This window comes from Equus asinus, chromosome 25, assembly GCF_041296235.1.
Source record: "Equus asinus isolate D_3611 breed Donkey chromosome 25, EquAss-T2T_v2, whole genome shotgun sequence".
In the NCBI taxonomy this organism is placed as follows: Eukaryota; Metazoa; Chordata; class Mammalia; order Perissodactyla; family Equidae; genus Equus; species Equus asinus.
The window spans coordinates 57,647,821-57,660,923 of record NC_091814.1 but is presented as its reverse complement, the minus strand read 5'-3'; positions in this window follow the sequence as shown (position 1 = coordinate 57,660,923).

Here is a 13,103-nt window from a genome sequence, read left to right as displayed (position 1 = left end):
GGCAGAAGAGGAAATGAGCTGCCTGTGCTAGGGGCAGGTGGGAGGAGGAGGGGTGGGGCTTGGGTTGGTGCTCTGGCTGTGAGGAAGTGGAACTTGTTACAAGGACTTCCCTTTCAGCAGGAACGTATGCTTTCCTCCCAGGAAGAGTGGAGCGCAGGGCCAGAGGCTCTCAGGGCTTCTCCCAGCCCTGTCAGCATGGTGTCGCCACCCTGCAGAGATGGGAGTGATGGTGTGACAGGAGCAGCAGGAGTCCTTGAATCTGCCTAGTGCCAGGATGGCTCCCCTGCTCCCCTCCTTCTGTCCTCCTCTGATTCCGAACCCCTCCCTCCCAGAAGACGGAAGCCCCCTTCCCCAAATTCTGTTGAGGCTGCCTTGTCTGGCCTCCATCACTAGGAATTGCTGATAGACAAAAGGGAACTAGGTTTCACTGAGCCCTACTGTGCGCCCTGCCCTGGACTTGGCACCATGGTCATGAAATGAAATGAATAAGGCATACTTCCTGGGGCCAGCCCCGGGGCCTGGTGGTTAAGTTTGGCGTGCTCCACTGCAGCAGCCAGTGTCCAGTTCCCAGGCGTGGACCTACACCACTCCTCCACAGCCATGCTGTGGCGGCATCCCACATACAAAAAAACAGAGGAAGACTGACATGGACGTTAGCTAGGGCCAATCTTCCTCAGCAAATAAATAAACACATAAATAAAAAGACATATTTCCTGCACTGGGGAGTTGTCCATCAGGGGAATCAGAATTAAATCACTAAGAGAAGTATGAGGTAAAGGAAAAGCCATCAACAGAGCTGTGAGCACCCACAGGGAGGAGACCTCGGTGGACGAACAGAGATAGAAGCTGAGGCTGGGAAGGGAGGATCCACCAAGCGTAGCACTGGTAGGTGGGGGCAGTTTTCAAAGTATTTTCACAAACTTTTATTCCCTTGACTTTCACACACAGGGAAGCCAGGCAGAAAGTGTTTTCTCCACGCCAATGATAAGGAAACCGAGGCACAAGTAAGGGCACGGCCAGAGGCAGACACCTGTCTTGTGCTTCCACACTCACTGCCCTTTCTTCAAGGCCACACTGGGATCAGGATCGGGGGGGAGGTGGCGGAGGTGATGAGGTATCAGAAAGAGAGGAAAGCTGAGGACCAGGGGACCCCCAAAGGCCAACATGGAATACCTGATGATGCTGGCCAACTTTCCCTGTGCTGCTCTGGAAAGGACTTCTACCAGTGCAGTCACTACTACAAATAGCAACAAGTTACTTTTATTAAGTGTTTACTATGTGCCAGACACCTAAATATGGTGGAAGGGATTAGCATGTGCAAAATGCTTCACAAACATGCTCTTTTAATCCTCAAAAAACCCAATAAGATAAATACTTTTATTTCTGTTTTTCAGACAAGGAGATTGGGGTTCAGAAAGGTCAGGAACTTGCTCAAGACCTCGCGGTGAGTAGCAGAGCTAAGACCCCAAAGCCCACCCACATAGCCACTGTGTAGGACTGTTCAGGCAGGGACGCAGATACTGCCCCCATTGCTTTATTGATTTCTTTATGATGATATTTTATGATGTCAACACCTGTGGCATCATCCAGCTCCAGGATACTGGCACTCAGTGAAGGAAGGCCTCTGTTATGCAACCCCTTAAACTCCCAGGCTTAAAACCATTTTCACCCAGTGCCCTGAGCCTAGGCCTTGAGAACAGTATCCATAACCAAGGCAAACTGGCCACATCCTGGGCAGATGCCCTGCCAAGGAGGGCCACCATTTCTTCTGTACCCCTGAGACCCTACTCTCCCAGCGTGCCTAGAGCTAGTGGGGGTGAGGTTTTCACCCAGACAATTCTCTACCAAGGGAAGTAGAGAGAGGAAGTGGGTCTTAGACAGGCGAGGGAGACTGGGTGGGTGAACACTGGTGTGAAGGGACAGTTTGAGAGGCCCTGGGGACTTTCCCCTCTGTCTGAGCTCCTCCCCCAGATGGGGGGCAGCTGAGCTCCCACACACAGCCGTGAGCCTCTGGCGGGATGTCTGACTTCCCCTCTGCGTCCTACTGATCTGGCACCCTGTGTAATGCACCCTCTCCCTGCATCTTGGACTCTTACTTCCCACTGCTTCCCTAGGCGCCCGGCCTCACAAATGCAGGTGAGAGAAGGCAGGCCTGCGAGGGCCCCACTCCAACAGGCGTCACCAGAACACAGCAGGACTCACAGAGGAGGCCCCCCGCCCTGAAGACTCCATGAAGAAGCCTGCTTGAAACGTGAGCCCTGAGCTGCTCTCCTTGTGGTTTCTCCTTCTTTTGTTAGTGGTACTAGCCTTCTGAAACCCTCCTTGTTTAGGCTTCTCCTCCATCAGCCCCTGGCCAGACCTCTTCTTATTTGACCTGGCCTGGGTAGGAGTCAACTTGATAAAAGGACAGCCAGTCCTTTAGGGCCAAGCCTTTAGTGAGACTTTTTTTTTTTTGAGGAAGATTAGTCCTGAGCTAACTACTGCCAATCCTCCTCTTTTTGCTGAGGAAGACTGGCCCTAAGCTAACATCCGTGCCCATCTTCCTCTACTTTATAAGTGGGATGCCTACCACAGCATGGCTCTTGCCAAGCCATGCCATGTCCACACCCGGGATCCAAACCAGTGAACCCCGGGCCACCAAGAAGCAGAACGTGTGAACTTAACCACTGTGCCACCGGGCTGGCCCCTAGTGAGAGTTTTTCAGGGATCTCTGGAAGCACAAGGGCCCTGGGAGTCTTTTTGTTTAAGGAGTAAAAAGATGGAGAGATGGGATTGTCTTCGAACATCTCACAGCAAACTTCCTCCTCTGTCTCCAGAGTATAAATACACACCATGGCCGTAAGACAACATACGCCTTCTTGGCACTTTGAGACACAGCAGACTGTAAACACACTTGGACATCCCAAGACAAGACTGTCCACAACATAAATGCTTGCGCCCACAGCGGGGACAAACAGTCCTCACACACATGACCCCCTTGTTACACCCACATTTATACAGGGAGCGAAAAGAGAAGCACAGGGGCTGGCCCCACCACAGGAGGTAGCCTGAGGTGCCTGCCTTCCCCCACCCTCTCCCTCCCCCTCCTTCTCCCCCTCCCCCCTCTCCCTCTCCCTCCCCCTCCCTCTCCCCTTCTTCCCCTCCCCCCTCTCCCTCTCCCCTTCTTCCCCTCCCCCCTCTCCCTCTCCCCTTCTTCCCCTCCCCCCTCTCCCTCTCCCCTTCTTCCCCTCCCCCTCCCTCTCCCCTTCTTCCCCTCCCCCCTTCCCCCTCTCCCCTTCTTCCCCTCCCCCTCTCCCCTTCTCTCTTTCTCCCCTTCCCCTCTCTCCCTCCCCTCCCTTTTCTCCCTCCCCCCCCCCCACGCAGCTCTGTGTCACTTGTTTTTCGTGCCGGCACACCAGCTCCTCCCCGCCGGCTGTCCGTGACGTGGCCCTGAGCGTCACTGCCTGGCAGACAGGAAGCGCTGCCCTTATATGGGTCGAGACTCCGGAGAGGCTGCGGGGCGGGGGCGGGGGCGGGGACAGGAAAACAGCTGCCTGCTGTCCCCTAGCCAGCTTCTCATCTTCTGTACAGTTCCCCGGCAGGGGCAAAGATGAGCCCATTTGGAGAGAGGATGAAGCTTTCCCACCTCCTCCAGAGCTGGAGAGCCCAGGTGGGCATCCTCCCTCTTTGGGTTTCTCATAAAATGTTCCAAGCTAGACTGAGACGCAGACTGAAGAATCACACTTTGATAGTTGCACTCAGATAATCCCTTAATCCCCTGGGTCGGTAAATCCAAGGCGGGAAGGCTGTGATTTGGAGGCCAGTGTGATTTGGAGGGTAGTGGAAAGGAGAGCCTTGCCTCCACTGGGTGACCTTAAACAAGCCTCATGATCGCTTCCAGCCTCAGTTTCCTTACCCATAAAGTATAAAGGATGCTTGCCTTCTGGGTGGTTACTTCCACTTGCAGATCTAAACAGCTGTGTAAACTGTGAAGCGCTGTCCAAATGATATGGGTGGTCCCTTTGTACCCTGGAGGAAGTGGTTCAGGCACCCATCTGAGGATGGGGCAGCAGAGGCCTGCCTCTCCGCGGCCTCACCTCGCTGCTCTGCGAACGCCCTTGCCCTGTTGCAAAGCCTAACCTCTGGATACAGTCACCTGGGATCTGCCTCCTGTGCTCCCATGGCTGTGAACAGCTACTTGTTTGGGGCTCTGTTAGTAAGAAAGTGGCGAACATGCTTGAGATTACCCTTCTCATTAAATCAGAGAGGGAAACCAGAATTGCTAAAACGCAGCAGGTGAGCAGCTGTGTAGAAGCCTTGTACAGCACTAGACACAGGATGGGACCTGCCTTTCTTCTGCCCCTGCTGGGAAAACCTCTCTCCTTCCAAATCCAGCTGGGCTCAGAGCTCCCAGCCCCACCAAGCTATTTCCTGCTGGATACTAGCTGGCTGCCAGCGCCTCCATTCCAGCCACCGTCGTTCATTTTCAATTTCGGACTGCATTTGCACAATGCTCACCTGCACACATTTCTCTGTGTGCTCGCTGCTTTGCATGTGCGTCCTCCGTGTGCACGCTTCCTCCTCAGGAACTTGGAGTTTCCTGAGGGCAGGAACCATTTTCCCCCAAACAAGACTGAAGAGCCCCATCCTCCACCCCTGACAGTGGGCACATTTGATGGCTCTAAGACAAGGTGGACAAAAGGTGTTCAGATCCTGGGGTCAAGTGATTGATTTATTACCCATAGATAAAGGGCAGTGAGTCACGGGGCAAGTCAGACAAGGGGAATCTCTGCAGTTCTCACTCTCCACTTTTCCTCCCCACCCCCTGGCTCCAGTGATCCCACAGGGCCCCTCCCCGAGGGAGGCCCACACTGGGCTGTTGAGGGGGGGATGGTACAGTGGGCAGGAAGGTGCCCTCCCTTGGAGCTGGTTGTTCTCACTGAAAGTAAGGCACTTGAGAGTGACACCTAAGGCCATGGTCCCACTGGGTAAACTGTGTGTCAGCAGAGGTCAGCTGCTCCTTAGGTGCTGGCTAAGATTGGTCCAAAAACTTATTCTAAGATGTATGGGAGATCCAAGGCTCTTCCTCAAAATATCCCAGATCCCTCTGGGAGTGGGGATGGAGAGTGGGGAGGACTCTCCTTCTGGTCATTGCCTCTGGCTTTGAGCTCCTATTTTCTCAGGTGTGATCAGTTTATGACTTGTCTTGCTGATTGTGAACTGTGCATTTCAGCCCTTTTCCTTGCAGATTCCCCCTGTTTCTTTTTGTAGAGTAATTCAGCTCTTTCTACTGCCTACCCACACTTCTAAGCCTCTCTATGAATTCAGTGAGGAGGGTCCAAAGCTTCTGGGTGTTTCGGTCCTTAGGCAGCCGCACCAGACTGGGGGTGGGAGCGGTCTTCCTGGGCTTACACAACATCTCTTACATAAGGACACTTACTTACAACAAATTCCTCTTTGAATTCAGAAGCTGGGGGGCAGGGAGTTATCTTTGTAGGAGCAGACCCAGTCCCACTAAGAGTATCATTTTGCCCAAATTTGGGGGCTCAATCTTCTCAAAGCCCTCTTAGATATATCTCATAACATTCCTCTCTGCACTGACCTCTGGAGCGTTTGCTGTGGGACCCACCTTGCTTCCACACAACTCTGATGCTGGAGGGAGGCAGCCAGAAACACCTGGAGCCCCCCTCACTATTTGTCTGACTCGGCAGGACTCAACCCCTGACCTCAAGGGAGCTTCCTGAGCCCGGAGGCAGGGAAGGAAGCCCTGAGCAGAGCATGGAGAGAAACATGGAGAAGACCCTGATTGTTATTTTCCCAGCCCTTAGCCCAACCCTGATTACTGGGCTCTCATTAAAGCCCGATTGAGGATGATGCCAAATGCCGACAGAATAACTTCAGATGCCTTGGCTCCAATGTTTCGACATAGGGATACACATCATAAATTCCTCCTTGAGTTTAGTATGTGTGGATGTGTGTGTGTGTTGGGGGGGGTGCTATTTTAATAGGCTAACTTGAATGCCTTCTTATATTTTATGAGGAAAACTATACAATGCATATATTCCTTTTTTGCCTTGGCTTCCTGGAAGCTCAGGGGTAAATTTAGGGGTCAATAAAGTAACGAATTCAAACACATTAGCAAATACCTACCTTTATCTCTGTCTCTCATACTACTAATTGATTTCTGATTGCTAATATAATGTAAATACCCACTTATAATTTCCTTTTTTACATGTCTTTTAATATTTTAAACCATTGCAAATTCTTGGAAGGAAGCAAATTATAAATTATAAGTCATAGTAGTTAATATATACTATTATAATACACCACTATTGTGTGCTAGGCACTAACCTAAGTACTGTAAACTTGTTCAATCCTCCTAACAGCTCTATGAAGTAAGTAGTACTATTAGCATCATATTATAGATAAAGAAACTAAGCACAGAGAGGTTTAATAACTTGCTTAAGATAGCACAGCTAGGATTTGAACCTGGGCAGTATAGCTCCAAGGCATGTGCTCTAACCACCACACTAGAATAAATAAATCATAAGCTAGTTCAAAAGTTTAATTAAGACCCAATCAGGTCAATCATCAGAGCATGGCTGATACAATAAGCAGCTCAGATCACCCATTCTTAGTCCACAGAGAGACCGCTCCTCACCAGCCTATTAGTGAGGGGATGGAGGTGACAGGATTTAGAATCCTTTTCGCCCCTTCTTCAATCCCCTCCCCACTCCACCACCCAACCCCTTTTAGTGTCTTTTCTGACGTGTCCGTTATCCTATCTGTGCTTACTTTTGCCTTCAGTAGTCTGGGAAAAATAATGTTTTCTCTCTTTCTGTATCACTTGCATGGAGATAATTCAACTAAATTTAATAAAGTTTTGCTGATTACCTACTATATGCTTATTGCCAAGATGTGGGCTAGGCACAGAAGTACAAGTGTGAACCTGGCCTCTGCCTTCAAGGGATCTCAACCCCACAGGTCTACACAGCAAACTGTAAAACCAGGATATGAGCTTACAGACTTATAAGCAAAGGAGAAAGTGATTAATTGCAATAGGGAGTTGGAGGTGGTGGTGAATCTGAGAAGCCTTCACACAGGAGGTGACATAGAAGCCAGGTATGGAAGGATGAGTAGGCTTTTTGACGTGCAAAAAAGCATACTAAGAGAACGTGAGGCAGAGCAAATACTATGAGCAAAGGCACATGGTATCAAAATGCAAAGTGTGTGTTTGAGAAATTCTGAGGAGTGGTTAACTGAGTTGAGAGGTTGGATATAAAGGCCTTGAAAGCCCAACTACGAATGTGAACTTCCTCCTGTAGGGAGCCTCCAAAGGTTTTTAAGCAGGAGAGAGACAAGAGAAATCTATAGTTGGAAGGAGCTCTGCCAGCAGAGTGTGGACTGAGGGAAGGGCATGAAGGGGAGAACTCCAGGCAGAAAGACCATTTAGGAAGATGTAGTCACTTGAGAGAAGTCTGATGGCAGGCAGCTCTAGTGGTGCTGAGTAGAAGACATCTCACAAGGATAATTGACAGGGCTGGGCCTCTAACTGCACGTGAGTCATCAGCTCAGGAGGTAGGCCTGCTGGATGTCTGTCACCAAATCAGGAGATCCGTACGGTGGCCATTGATCACGTGTTCTGCTGGGGCCCAGAAGTCATCAGCATGGACCGCAGATCGCAGATGAAGGAAGAGACAGGGTGGACCTCCTGGCCCACTCTCTTGTTACAGATAAGCAAACTGAGGCTCAGGGAGGTCACTCGCAGTCTGACCGCCAGGCTCTTTCCTCTGAACTATATGGATCAAATGCTTGGCCTCCCCTGACTCTGAGCCACAGAGCAGCCGGGAAACACTTTGGGCCCAGAGTCTGAAGGCCAGAGGTGGGAAGCTGGAGCACTTCTTCAGAGTCTTCCTTGTGTCCCACTTTCTTGCATCTGTCTTTCTCCACACTGCAGCCTCCACCCCAGGGGGTCTCTGGCTGTCCCAGCTGTGATGCCAGTTTCCTGCCTGCCCCAGACACTCAGCCCCAGGAGCCCAGCCCCATTATGGCTCTGCCAAAACAATATCTGGAGACGCTCCACCAGTCTCAGGGCCTCTTTTCTTGTTTTCTGTCTGGAGATGAAGGAGCTTTATCCCGGGCCCCCAGGAGTGAGGGTGAGGAGAGTTTACAATGTGTCTGTCCTCTAAGTTTGGGAAAGAGGCAATATATTTAGCTTCAGATCTGCAGGGGTCCATGTGGTCCCCTGTTGAGTTTCTGGCACTTTCAGTCACACCTTCTAGTACTATTGGAGAAAGACAGGATGGTGAAAGTGTGGGAGGTCACATTCTCGGGGGACCTCCAAGATAACAGACTTTTAACAGACAGTTTCCATCCTTTTGCTTCTGTGATACACCTAGGGAGTCACAGACGCAAAAACACATCCCTGGGGACCTTTCCAGCTAAATACAGGTCTGGCCGTCTCTCCACATCTCTCTCCTCCCCCAGCTCCTACTGCACCTCTTACGTACTCTCTCTCTCAGACACCCTGAACCACTCCACCTTCCTTTGCCCTTCCCCGACATAGGGCCAGACTGGCAAAGGAGGGGAAAGAAAGCAGAGCATTCCTCTGCCTGTGGGCCCTAGTGGGTCAGTGGGGCCCAGCAGCTGAGAAGAAACCCTCAGGGGAATATGTGTCTTTGAGGGAGCAGATTCCCTCCCTAGCTGGGGCCTAGAACACCGTCAGCCTCAGTTACGAGTTTGACGGATTAATAACACTTTCCAGCTCTCCCTCTAAGTAGAGTGAGAGCGAGTCTGTGTGAGCCAATGTGACGCAGGATGATGTGGGGTGATGAAGACATGAGTCTGAGGAGCACAAAGCAGCCCCTCTAGAGCCCAAGTCCAGGAACCTGGAGGCCTTGACTCTCCAAGCCACAGAGGTCACCCTGCAGTCTCTTTGCTGGCCCTTGAGAGCAAAAGTGGCAGCGCTCTGCCTCGCCCAACACTCTGGGTGTCATACCTCCATGGCTGAGCCTCTCCCTCCTAGGGCCCTGGGTCCTGTGGTCTCCCAAGGACTAGTCAGGACTAAATCTTCACTGCTCTTTACACTGGCCACTGTCCAAAAGGCAAATGCCCTCATCCCCACACCACTCTATACACGCTGTCTGATAATGACTCCCACCACCTCCCTCCCACTGGGCCCTCTCTGGGTCCAGCAACCTCTCCAAGCATTTTCTTTACCTCCTGACCTTAAATGAAAGCAGCTGTTCCCTGAGGGTCCTCTCAAGGGGAGCTGTTTCTCTGTCACACTCCACACCCCTCAGGCTCCCGTGGTGGGGCAGAGTCTTCCTGGTTCTGCGTTCCCTCTCCCTGACCGTCACTCCCATTGCCTTCTCTGAAGTTCATTTTATCTTGCTGGACCATCATCTTTGGCCCTCCAGGTCACTCCTTCTCACTGACCCGAGATCTTGCCCCCCTCCCCACCTCAAACCCCTGCCATCACCTGAGGAAACATTAACATGTGTGTGAGCAGCTGAAGTCATTGTGCCCCCTGGCTCTCAGCCTCCTGACTACACGTTGCCAAGTGACCACGGCCTGCCCTCAGCCTCTAACATCTGCCTCTCCAAAACCCACCACCGTATCTCCAGAGCCTGGCACCCAGGGGTTCTTGATAAATATTTCCTGAGTAAGTGAATAAATGAATGAGTGAACGAATGAAGCCAGTGTCAGAAGAATGGAGTCTGACACAATGGAAAGAGCACTAGACTGGGTGGGAGATTGAGGTGCTGGTCCCAGCCCTGCCACCAAGCAGCTGTGTGACTTGGGGCATCTTTTTACATCTCATGGCTTCCTTTTCTTGACCTGAAAAATTAAAAGTTTTATGTAGATGATTTCTGAAAACTCTGCTTCTGACAGTCAACATAATAAGAGCTGTGGTTTATTAAGCGTCTATGATATTCAGGCATTGTGCTAATAGGCGTATTTCTACAGGTGCTTTCTATGACCTCTCATGTACCCAATAACTGTGAAGGACTTACTGTTCCCATTTTTTTAAAAAGATTTTATTTTTCCTTTTTCTCCCCAAAGCCCCCCGGTACATAGTTGTGTATTTTTAGTTGTGGATCCTAGTTGTCGCTTGTGGGATGCTGCCTCAGCATGGCTTGACAAGCGGTGCCATGTCCGCGCCCAGGATTTGAACCAGCGACACCCTGGGCTGCAGAAGCAGAGCGCACGAACTTAATCACTCGGCCATGGGGCTGCCCCGCCCATTTTAAAAATGAGAAAACTGAGGTCAAGAGAGATTAAAGATTTGCCTTGTCATAAGATAGCAGGTGGCACATTCCTGCTTAGCATCCAGATTGGTCAAGAAAGCAAGTCTGTGTAAATGAGATCCAAGAAGCCTCATGTCTAGAGAGACTACTATCTGCTCTTCAAAACTAGGCCTCCGATAATTGAAGGTCTCTCTGGGGTGGCAGAGGCCTGCCTTCAGAAAGCTGGCTGGAGGCAAAGGCCTCCCTTGTCACACCCTTTACCTGGCCTGCTGCCCACCATTCAGTTCAGCTGACAGTTCTGAGTGAGGTGCCACAGCAGGGAGGCTGGGTGTGATCATCACAGGAGACCCAAGAGGGTGCAGCAGCTTGTGGGCAGACACGTCAGGTAACTGTGAGCTTGGTGCTCTAAGAGTGCCTCTAAGATAGCATGTGCTTAGTGGGGTGCGTGGGCCACTGCCTCAGAATGGCCTGGGTTCTTATTACAAATACAGATGCCTGGACCCCACCTCATACTACGGAATCAGAATCTCGGGGAGAGGCTGATTAATCTGAATTTTTACCAAACTCCCCAGGTGATCTGAATTACTCACCTAAGAAGTCCCATGGTATAGGGACTCGAATGCCAGATGAGAGATTTTTAATGGATGCTGTAGGCAATGGGAAGCCATTGAAGGTTTTTAAAGCAAAAAAGTGACATGATTAGAATATTATTCAAGGAAAATTACTGTAGCAAGGAGTCTTCATCATGGAATGAAGGGAGGAGAGACTAGAGGGCAGAATACCAACCAGTAGGCTGTAGTCTAGAGGGGACAGACGGACTGGGGCAGGGAGGGCAATGCCATGGCAAGAGGTGAAAACAGGAAAGACATTGCAAATGTTGACTGTCCAGGCCTTAGTGACTGATTATTAGAGGCAGGGGTAAAGATGTCTGCCGGATTGTGAGCCTGATGGCTAGAAAAAGAATAATGATGCTGTTGAGAGAGGAAAATCAGAAGTGAAGAAGAAGGGAGAAAAGTATTTTGATTTGTTACATGTTGAGATTAAAATGCCAGAAAAATGTTTCAAGGATGTCCAGTACAGCAGTAAAGTGAGGGTTAGACATGATGGTTGGAGATTTATTCTCTATCAGGAGACACAAATTCAGATACCTTCAGGGTCAAGGCAGGTGATGCAAATGAGGACTGAGGGTCAAGGATGCAAAAAACCCAGCATACATCCATGATAACTGGATAACCACCACTTGATCTCAGCAGGAATGCCATAGAAAGAGGTGGGGACTGTGGCAAACTGGAGGACACACTCCCTGTCTTAGGCATCAGTCATTGCTAAGCAGGAATGTGGGACCAGTGTTAACAGATATTCTGGTTTTTTGAAGAGAAATCATAATTCTAGGGTTTTTTTAATATGACACTTACTAATAGTTAACTGTTGACAACTACTTTTTAAAATGCTTAAACACTATGCAAACTAAACAATATATATCTGTGATTGAGTCACCTCTGCTCATAGCCTTCCAATTTCTGATGTCTGAGCCACACAGATGGAATTCAGGAGAGAAAGTTGAGCAAATTAAGAAGAAACCCAGGGACGGTCTGTGGAGGACCATGGCCATCTGGTGGGCTCCCAGGTTGGTGGTGGGAAATGGAGGCTGACTGGCCATGGCTATTTCTGGTCACTACATGGAAGTCATGCGAACAGCCACTGAGCTGTGGACACTTCCCAGCTTAGGTGCTGCCTTGGGGAGGAGCCTGCGGCCTTCACCCTACCACCAACCTCTGTGGCCGTTTTCATCCTCCACGGTAAAGATGCCCTATACCTTGGAGTGTCTGGGTCCTGGCTGGAAGTGGCATCTTGCTTAGTACATCCTAGATGCTCACATTCCTATCAGAAGTTTTTCTGTTGCCTAATTTAAGTACTTTTTGTACTTGAGTCTTCTTTTTGCTTCTGTCTTCAGAGCAACTGGAGGAATGGGTTACTTTTTTTTTCTGTACTTGACTTTTTTTTACTTTTTATTGAGATTATGATAGTTTACAACCTTGTGAAATTTCAGTTGTACATTATTATTTGTCAGTCATATTGTAGGTGCCCCACTGCACCCTTTGTGCCCACCCCCCCCACCCCACCCCCCCCCCCCCCCCCCCCCCCCCCCCCCCCGGTAACCACTAATCTGTTCTCTTTGTCCACGTGTTTAACTTCCACATGTGAGTGGAGTCATACAGAGATTGTCCTTCTCTATCTGGCTTATTTCACTTAACATAATACCCTCGAGGTCCACCCATGTTGTTGTGAATGAGACGATTGTATCCTTTTTATGGCTGAGTAGTACTCCATTATACATATACCACATCTTCTTTATCCAATCATCTGTTGATGGGCACTTAGGTTGCTTCCACGTCTTGGCTGTTGTAAATAATGCTGTGATGAACATAGAGGTGCATGGGTCTTTTTGAATTGCTGATTTCAAGTTCTTTGGATAGATACCCAGTAGTGGGATGGCTGGGTAATATGGTATTTCTATTTTTAATTTTTTGAGAAATCTCCATACTGTTTTCCATAGTGGCTGCACCAGTTTGCATTCCCACCAGCAGTGTATGAGGGTTCCTTTTTCTCCACACCCTCTCCAATATTTGTTAATTTTTGTTTTGGTTACTTTTGCCATTCTAGTGGGAGTAAGGTGATATCGTAGTGTAGTTTTGATTTGCATTTCCCTGATGATCAGTGATGATGAGCATTTTTTCATGTGCCTATTGGCCATTCGTATATCTTTGGAGAAATGTCTGTTCATGTCCTCTGCCCAGTTTTTGATCAGGTTGTCTGATTCTTTGTTGTTGAGTTGTGAGAGTTCTTTATCTATTATGGAGATTAACCCTTTGG